Source organism: Lepidochelys kempii, chromosome 6, assembly GCF_965140265.1.
Source record: "Lepidochelys kempii isolate rLepKem1 chromosome 6, rLepKem1.hap2, whole genome shotgun sequence".
NCBI classification, from domain to species: Eukaryota; Metazoa; Chordata; order Testudines; family Cheloniidae; genus Lepidochelys; species Lepidochelys kempii.
Window position 1 is genome coordinate 88505721 of NC_133261.1, and position 10644 is coordinate 88516364.

Genomic DNA, 10644 nt, shown 5'->3' on the forward strand with positions numbered 1-10644 from the left:
GGGGGGGGGGGGGGTTCAGATCCTTCCATCATAGACTAGTAGTCATTGCGTACCCCCCACCCGCCCCGCAGATGCGCTCTGTTAATATCCCAGCACTCCATGGCGACAACAACTCTGCAGAGGAGATCTGCGATGGACGAACAGGCCGTTGATGTCTTCCTCATGGGTGACACTATCAGCCATAGGGCCTCCCTGTTAGAAGAGTTTTACCATCTGAGAGTCAGAACTTGGTGACCAAACTCTGCCCAGTCTTGAACTGACCCGATCGCATTCCAGTTTCAGTGTTTCCTGAACACACTTTCTGTTTGTTACTTGGGTGTGTGTGCGCAACAACACAGAAAAATGAACCCTCCAGCGTTACCGACATAGCGCGAAGGTCGGCAGATCTGGCCCTCCAGCGTAAGGAAATGCCAGAAGCCAAGGTTTTACCCGCCACATTAACTGGGCCACCTTTGACGACCTGCTTATTTTATGGACCGGCCCAACAACACAATATGTCAACGTTGACATTTAACACAAAGGAAAAGAGTGTGGATGCAACCTAGCCAAGTAACGTCGCTATTTTCGAGCGTTTGAGCTTGCCACTTTCATGTTGCATTTGTGCTTGGTTTTGTGTGTAATGTTTAAGGAAGGCGGACGGGGCTTGCTGGAAGTTTAAAGGAAAGAAGAAAAAGGGAACCTGGAGGTAATTCGCCAGGGCAAAGGAGCTTGCAAGGCCCTTTCTCTTCAGCGAGCCGGCTTGCTTATTTTACAAACTCCAGGCTGGGCCAGTCGCGCTTGCCATTTTCTTTCTCCACAACAATTTGCTGATACAGTCGTCTACGCTTGTAAATTCCGGTCTCCTTGTTTACCTTGCACATCTTGACGCTCCAGTGATTTTTACCAGCAAAATTTGCCATTTCTTTGAGCCAAGTGAACCCGTAGCCGTGTCATGTTTTAATGCGCACCTGTAGATTTACAGAATAAATAACTACTGGCCATGATGAGTGTGAAATTCTAGTCAACTCAAAACCTTTTTTCTAGCCAAGCAGACACTTATCCTCTTTAGCGAGTCTAAATCCTTGTGAAGTTTCAAGTCTCAAAAATCAGCCATTTTTATTCCAGCTCTAAATAGTATTCTTAGATTTTTGTTTTTAAATGGGAAACTGTATTTTCCCCACCATATGAAATCCCAAAACGTCTTAAAGGAACTTTGTCCAGCCTTTCCAGGGGAAAAAAGGTATCTTTTGCAATTGAAAATGAAAATTGAAAATTCAGCCCCCAAAGGCAAAGGCTTTTAGCAAGTTGTCAGCATGGTACCCTAAGAAGATATTCCCGACAGTGTTTTGCAGACTCCATAGAGTGGGCATTAGCAGGTGCCTAACTAAAATGTGATCAGGTATTATTAATAAATAATAACTCATTAATCATTGACGGTGAGCGGTAATTCTGGACTGTAATGGTTTGAGTCTTCCTTTTTTGAATATTCTCACGCATAACCTCACAACTTTCTCCACCGTGAAGGGAGTGAAATTTATACTAGATTATATTTTTTGACGGTCACAATTTACTTGTGAAGGCTGCCACAGGGTTTTAAGCAGAAAAATTAAAATCCTGCGTAAACTGACCCTGTGTACTAGCCTGCGAGCATAGTTTTTTGGAAAATTCTGTTTGCCAGAGACCACACGGAAAACAGCAGGGTATTGTTTAGCTTTTTTTAAAATGTACGTCCATATATTATCCTGGATCGGTGCACACGATGTTTGCACTTGATGATGGGAGATGCTATGTGGCTCATAGCGAATTGTGAGCTATTTGCACTGGGGAATGCTGGGATTTTGACACCACAGAGACATCAGGTAATCCCTATATAGTTTATTTAAATTCATTTACACGGGTACCTTAGTCCAATTGCTTAAATAGCTGTGAAAGCTGGTATGGAAAATGGTGTATGTACTTGCGACGCAGAGCGCTGGGTGACATCCCAGCGTTACACAGTCACTACCCAGCAATGAGCTGTTGTTCCCTACAGCTTGCGAGTTACTCACCTGGCTTAGGGGTTGTGTCTTGGACCTGAAACGTGCTGAGGTCCAATGAATTTTGGTGAGTTTTTGGCTACGCCCTACCCCAGAAACCAGATGAATTTTGCCTGATTTGGGATATTAGTTTGGCATCAAGCGGTGCAGGACCCCCCCCCCCCCCGCCGCCGCTTCAAAAAGCCCTCTTTGCCAACAGCCTCTGGGTAAGGTTCGGCCTTAACTTTTGACTCCTCCTGTGGGACTGAGGGGTTGTGTCTGGTGGCCTTCTATTGCACCCTCGCCATCTCTCTTCAGGGATGCTGCTGGTCCAGTCCTTCACCCTTCCTCTCTGCAGAGCCAGCTAGCAGAGTCCTTGCCCCACATATGACCACACATGGCACAAAGTTCCCATCTCCGTCCCCTCTGCCCCCTCAGTCAATAATATAAGGAAGCTCCCCCGGGACGCTAGAGCGCTGCAGCTCCAGGATATGTTCTCCAGCCCCACGGCTGTGCCCATAATCGCCCTTCGACTCGTTCTGGGGGGGCTGAGATGTCGGGCATTATTACATCACGCTTTTGGGAAAGGGCATTTTTCAGCCTCCAGAGTGAGGGCAAGTTCCATGGGACGTTACAGTAGCGGGCCTGGAGGAGCACATCCTAGGCCTGCTGAGCACTCCCACTGGGGGGCGCGGGGTCAGCCAGCACCACCGCTCCCCCTCACCAGGGTGAGGGGTCTGCCTTCAACAGGTAGCTCAGTGGAGGAGCATGAGCATTACTGGTGTGGCAACACTAGGGTACAGGAGTTAGTCTCCAAGGGGGCAATCTTCTCCCTTTCTTGCAGGACTGGAGGCCGGGGTTGGGCAGTAAATCTGTCTGTCCCAGGGCGGTGTTATCTGCACTCTCCTACCCCAGCAAGGGATGAGCTGAGCCCATTGCATTGCGCCTTAAACTGCACTGCAGACTAAACAGAGACCTTCTTCTCCCAACCGCGTCCTGCTTCGAAGCAGGGATAGGGAGGCAGGAGGAGGAGAAGCCCCAAGATCAGCCTGCGGGGTGGTGGGGGGCATTGCTTGGGCGAGTGAAGGGGAAAATGGACGTGTACATGGATATGCCGATTTACAAACAAGGAAGGAGCATTCCTTTCTGGCAGTACGGGGGCAATCGTGTGCGGCTGTCTGGGGCCTTGCAGATTGTTTAGCTCAGGATACCTACCGCTCGCAAGCAGGAGGCAGCCTACCCATTGGCTTAAACGATCTTTAAAACGTGAACCCCTAAAGGAAAAGCTGCGGTGATCTCAGGTTAAGGCCCCGAACCTGCCTCCCTCCAGCCCCCCACCCCGCGCTTCCTCTGGCAGCTCGTGGTCGCTCTGAGTGTGCCAGGAAGGTTCACCTGGCTGGGCACAGAAGGCTCCGCAAACCCTGGTTCTGCTGCTAGGTGGCGAAGAGGTCAGACAATGGCACTGCGCGCCCACTGGCTGCGTGCCGCCCAGCGGTGCTCCAGAATGGCTCTGTCTGTGGCCACACATCTAGCCCTTTGCGATGGAGTTGGAGGGCCCGAGGGTGGCAAGGCTGAGGCGGCAGCTGGTGGGATCCGCCATTACACAGATTCTCCGGGCAACAGAGAGGGGATTGTTGTTGCAGCCTGTGACCCCTGGCGTGGACTCTAGAACTGGTGCCCGGCGATGTACTCCAGTGGTTGAGCGGTAGTCACCGGGCACCAGTACTAGATCTTAAAGACCCCTTGTGCGGGGGCTATTCACCTGGGGGGCCAGAATGGAGCGCGCCTATCCTTTTCTACCCGAGACTGTAGGAAATAGGATTTCTGTTTACATTGTACCACGCCGGGGAATCTCCTCTCTACCCGAGACTCAAGATGCAGGCTGTGCTTTAGCCCGATTCTACTCCTCAGGGACTCACTGTAAAGACTGTATCTATTGTGGATCTGAGCTGTTGAACTCCGTATCTCTGTCCTGTGTTTTCAACACGCAGCCCTGAACCGCGGGGGGAATTCTCACGGGCTACAAGTAACAAAGGAGAAGCAGAACAAAATACCGCTTCGCTGGGCCTTTAGATCCTGTCGGTTGAAACAGTAAGAAAGATGTCAGACAAACAAGCGTTTCAATACTGGTGTTAATGGGGTCAAACTTTACAGAAATCCTTACATGTGGTCACACCGATTTTCCAGCGCTACCCATATATTGCTGTTTGTCCCTGGACCTAGACAGACAAAGTGAAGGTTTCATTCCGGATCTTTTCGTTGCATTTAATGATTAATCCTTTAGGGAATATCCTGCGCTTTTGTGTAAAGCAAACATAAAACAGAAGCCACTAATAAAAGTCGTTTTCTGAAGCCGCTAGAAATCCGAGCAGCAAATAACCTCTGTATTGAATCAATGGCTGACTCGAGTTCGCAAAGATATAGTATCATGCTACCCCCAGGAGTTATTTACATTTGATGAAAAATCACTTTATGTAATTAAAAACATGCAGCTGTAATAAACGTTTCATCAATAGGTTCGCTGATTTAGCTAGACAGAGAGAGATCTGTCCTTTTCAAAAGAATTAGTGTAGATGTTATTTCCTTCCTTTGCCGTAAGAAGCAGATTGACTCTCACATATAAGATAGTTGGTTTAATTTGCTGCCACTTTAAACTATTTTTCTCTTTATAATTGTAACACTAACTCTCAGGAGGACAAGTTTAAGCTAATGCAAAAATTTCCCCATCAACATAAAAGGACTAGTTTCTTTTATCCTTCCGGAAACAGCCAGTCTTGCGCAATGGAATGAACCCCGAATTAAATATTAATTATAATTAATTGATTAATGATATTAATTATAGTACATTATTATTTATGACCTAGAGTCTTTCGTTGGAGGTACTTAAATGGAGACGAAAGGTATTTTTAATGGGGTGACCCTGTGTGAGAATCAGCACTAAAATCTGTGTTCTCTCCTTTCTGGGCCAAATGTGTTACTTTACATGGGCTGGTTTTCTAACCAATTTCCTCTCTCTCCCCCCGCTCCCCCTCCTCAATTATTTGTAATTACAAGCCACATAAGCAATTAGACCCCTCGTAGCTAGATAAGTAAATTGGACAACAGCACTTTTTCTGATAAACCAACCGAACAGGTTACAAGTTTAAATTAAGCGGAGTATTTGTCTGTAATGCCATAAATAAACTCTCATTTCAGTCTTCCCCATCCCCCAGTGAAATCGGAGTACAAATGTACTTTTTGCACTACAACTTTGGAAAACACCGTGAACCTAACTTCGGAATTGTTCAAAATATGGATCCAGGCCCTTGGGTTATGAAGAAAACAATAACGGACACTGGAATCCACATCCGGGGACACCTTTGTTCTTTTATACGACAAATTAGTAAGTGTATGGTTAAAAAGCAATAGCCCAGGAAGAGTTCAGGTGAGTGCAATGGTGATGTGGAGCCCTCTTCATACCAGGTAAACCAGGCAAGGCAAGTATGATGCCACATAGCTAGAGACAGAGGATTTTATTTGCTCTCAAAAGGACTTTTTTTTTTCATAAAGAAAAAGAATTAACCCATCTCTTAAATCGGGAATAACTGTATCCTGCCCAGTTTAAAATTTTAAACGGTAGCTATCCTATAAACACTACAATGGTTAAAAGTCTGGGCCTGCAGGCCAAAATGTTATTTAAAAAAATTGCTTGGAATTCACCTTTCAAGTCATATGCCATTAATCTCGATTTAATAAAGAAGCATTTTGCATATGCACAGTCTCCACAATGTGCATATAACAGGTGGAAGACAAAGATAGGAAAGCTGCTTGCTTGCTTTCCTAATGCCTTTCCTTCCACTACAAATCCCTTTCTGTTGCAGTACTCAGCAGACCTTCTCTGTCTCCTACTCTTCCCTACAATACCCATCTGTATACGCTGCAGCATTATTCAGATGCACATGTACTCTTGTTCCCCAGAGTGCATACATACCTCGTGCTATCTCACTTCACACTAGTCATTGTAGATAAACACCAAAAATGCTGAATCATGGGTTTCTGGCTAAGATACTAATCATTTTGTTTTAAAAGCACCTCTCCTCCAGAGGGACTGCATAGTAAGAATTGAAATGCAATGATATATCTATATTTTAAAACGTATAAATATAATGTAAACCATTAAAAACCTTCCGATTACTATAAAAGAGAAAATTAGAGGGGCACTAATAGGAAAAAAAAAGAAAAAAATAAATAATGGACCAACGACGATCATAATAAACAAACATCTCAGCGGGAAATAGTTTTAAGGTGCAAAGTTCAACAGTTGGAAAGGATGAACTGAGATAAAAGTCCAGAGAGAGAAATTTCACACCAGTGGAACTCATGGGGGGGAAACACTATCACCTACCCCCTATAAAATCCGAAAAAGTCTAATGGTCTCAGTGTATCGGGATTTTGAATATATGGCTAAATTCTGCTAATTCCCGGCAAACCCACTGGAGTCAATGGGATTACATAGGTGTAAATAAAGACAGAATTTTGAACATAGTCAAGGCCTGCTCCACTGAAGACTTGAAAAGACACACTAGGCTTTTTTTCTCCCTGGATTGTGGGACATTCTTTATATACGATAGAGAAGCAGAAAAGGCCTAAAACTTCTTACACTTTTTCCTTGCAGTTCACCTTTAAAGTAAAACGTAGAAAAATAGACGCAGACAAATGTACACGTTGAAATTTTCCATCACGGATATATTTCCCTATCCTGCTAGTTTTGTTGGGTTCTTCCTTTAGAGTCTTTGTCGCTTGGGTAGACCTCTCATTTAGGATTTAGAATTGTCAGAGCGGATTGTCTCTCCCAGTTACCCACAAAACCTCGCCGCATAGTTGTGTCTTCCCTTTCTGGAATACCTTGTGCACGGGATATAAGTGAGATACTTCAGCAAAGTAATTTCTTTTTGCCTTTGACTTAGTCAATGGCACATACCTTTCCACCTGTCACGGCACAAATGTGAGGGAGACTCTCAGAAGGAACGCTACAAAGATAAATGACATTTTCTGCAGCCTCAGTGTTCTGAATGGCAAATCTGTTAGCCTCTAAGGTGCCACAAGGACTCCTGTTCTTTTTGCGGATAAGGACTAACACGGCTGCTTCTCTGAAACCAGTGTTCTGAATCAGCACCTCTCTCTCTCTCTCTCTCTGTAGAACTGAAAGATAATTTATAGGATCATGCCCTGAAATAAGAATGTTGCAAGAACAGTCATCTGAAATGTTTCCGTTTTGTTTTTAAAACTACTTGAGGAGCTATGTATTCCCGTAGATGGCGCTCTTACTAGGTGTTCTGGAAGGAACTGTAAAGATGGGGAAAATTACCTAGAAATTCCCAATTGGTTACTGTAATCTAGTACAGAACAATAGAGGGATTATTTTCATTTACTCTAAATTAATATAACGTGACACATGCAAACCTGATTTCTTTATTAGAAAAGAATATGTTTTTAAAATCTGTCTTTTTGCTGTTTTATAGCCGTTAGAATTGCCTATTTCCCCTTAGAGACTACGGCTGCTACTCTGAAACCTATTTCCCCTGGTGTCTTTAACCAAAAATCCTAGTGCAAAGACAAATTAACTCAGCACTGAGCATTTAAGTCAAATGTTTTTTCACAAGGAAAGCCCTAATGAGGCACTGTCTGGTTTCCACGGAGTCTGCTAAGAACAAAGTGATTAAAAGGGCCAAAGAAACTAACACATCATTAAGACAAACCGACAAATGGATCTGGATATTCAAACTAGAATGCTAGGCAGTAATATCGCTGCCGTGATCCCGGATCATACCACTTAACCCAAGTAACTAGCTCCTCCAGAAGCCTCGCCTTAAGCACCCACAGCCTGCTCCAAAGCCCACAGAAATCAATGGAAAGACTCCCACTGACTTCCATGGTTTTGGATTTGGCCTTAGCTGTAGCCACAGTGTCCTTTCAGCTGGAAGAAAATGTGGCATCGATAAGCTTAGGGGGGCCATTCCGTCCGCGTGGACAATTTACAATTGAAAAAATAAGGTTTTGGATGTATGTTACCCGCTTGTTTTTCTTAAAGAAATAAAGACATTGCACAATGGAAAAGCCTGGTTGCGTCCTCATTGAAATCGAAGGGAGAGTTGTCATTGCTTTCAGTGGAGGCGGGATGAAGTTCTAATGTAAAACGAATGGGTCTGAGTGAGCTCTTCCCCCTTCCCCCTCTTTAATTTCCCATCTCTTTACTCATGGGGAATGAAACCGATTAACTTATGCTAGCGCTAGCTGCTTGCTGCTCGCCTCAAGGTGCCTTGACTTTCATCAACGTTATAAGGTACCTACAAACTGTGTCCCCGAGGACTGATCAAGGCGATCTATTATTACACACAATAACACGGCTGAAATGAGCGAACCCCTATCAAATCGATATAGACTGGCCTTCCCAGGAGGGCTTTTAAGCTTCCTTCTCACTTACTTACAGCCACGATTCTATCCAGATCCCTTTTGGGACACTCTTTAAGGACATTACAGGAGGACTCAGGTTTAGGGCTGAGTAAGGAACCAGGCGATGGAAACTGTGAATCACAAAATCAGAAACGTCGGTCCTTGCACCGAGGTGGGACGAAATTCACCTTCGGTAGCAAACGCATCCGCAAGCCTGCAAATCCTGCAGCCCCTTCCTCGGGCAAGCATCCCACTTTGAAGTCAATGTGAGCTTTGCCCGAGCAAAGGCGGAAGGATTTGGCCCATACAGATGGCCTTCAGGAAAGCACAGGCTGAGGGCTCCCTACAAATCCTGCGAAAATCATATGCAACAAATTTACTCTTAAAAAGCGGAACAAATCCTCAGGTTTTTTTAAAAAAACTACCAATCCCTCGTGAGCTCGCAAAGTGCGCTTATTAGCCAAAGACCTTTACCCCCATAAATTCTTTGACAAGAGGGAGAGAGACTCCTCATTTATTGGCCGTTACTTTCCCCTCCATTTTGAACTTTGTGACTAAATAGATGAGTTTAAGATCCAATTCGATTTTGATTATTCTCCGAATGCGAACCAGTTTCCTTCGCGTTGTAACACGAGGGTGGAAAATGCAAGGTTATTGCTCAGATCTGATCTGGTTTGTGCCTTTTGAGATTTCACTCAACAAAAGCTCATCATATCAAGTCGCATCATGACACTTAGCCCTGAAAGCAAATCGATTCCTAAATGGGGGGTGCGAGTGGGGGAGGGGAAGTTTTTTTCTTCAGAAAGGATGCTTAGGGGTCTATTAAATCTGAAGTTCATTAATTGTTACACCCCAGTCTTTGGAAATATTTGCTTATACATTTGAATACTAGATTGTTTTCGATGAGTCACGTGTGTATATTATCCCTATACACTACTTTCCTCTAGGCACGTGTATTCAGAGAGTGCACATGGATTCATTTCAAAACAAAGAAACTACACGTGTGCACATGTGTATTCCTCACTGATGCAAAGGTGACTGCAGTGTAGAATAGAGACAACAAGAGAACAAAAAATAGTGAACTGAAACATGCAACCAGGATTACTATTACTTTTTTCCCGCACGAAGGCCTCTCCCCAGAAGACTAGAAAGCCATCCCAGTGCCGTATTAACCAGCCCAACTGAACTTCAGGTTTGTGGGGACTGAGTGATCACTGCAGTAAATACCTAGTTTGCAGCGTTCCGACCAAGAGAGGAACTCGATTTTGAAAATCCCCCTCCCATGATGTCGAAAGCCACTTTCAGCAGCAGGGGTCTGTCAGGGACTTCCTTGAAGTGCATTTTGTCTAAAGACAGCGGAGGAGGATTAGTACCTCTGAGAACTCTGTAAAAACACCGAGCTCGGGGAGTTCCCAGGCGGCGGCCGAAAGACTAGAGAGGCCCTGGGCGATTGCACAGCAAGACCCTTGGATCAGATCGCGCTGGTTCGCGAGGTGTCGTCTGCTCCGCATGCGCGCTCTCCCTCAGCCTGCCGGCATCCGGAGAGGTTCCGCTTGGAGCGGATTTCTCAGTATCTCAAGCACGGTACAGTGCCCGAGATCCCGCGACTATGCTGCGAGAGACCTGCTTTTATATATATATATATATATATATATATATATATATATATATATATACACACACACACACACACACACCCAGGTTAGCCACTGAAACGTGAAAGCCATTTAAACGCTAGACATTCCGGTCACCGGTGGAGCAAATGTTCACACTATTAACTCATCGCAATCCATATCTAACAGAAAATGCCGAACATAAAGGGGAGGCGCTGTTCACACTGGTATTTAAAGGAAAAGTCCCGTTTTATAGCTCACTGTAGAGACATTTTTAATTGCCTCTGCGAGCGGACCCGGCAGCATACAGTCCCACTCGTTCAGGGCTCGGTCGCTTTTCTAATGTGTTGGCAACACACCTTTTTTCTTTTTCTTTTTTTAAGGGTTCTAAGGTTTTGTATTCCTGTTTGCTAAAAATACCAGCCCTGTTTATTCATCTGCACGCTGTGGGCATATTTACACCACTCACCCACTGACAATGACAAAACCGAAGGTGTGGCTCTCCCCTGCACCTGAGAAAGCTAACCTGAGCACAGGTTTGCCTTGCCTTTCCCCCGGCACCAACCCTGTCGAAAGACTCCACAAACGCTCCCCCAGGCCTTCCC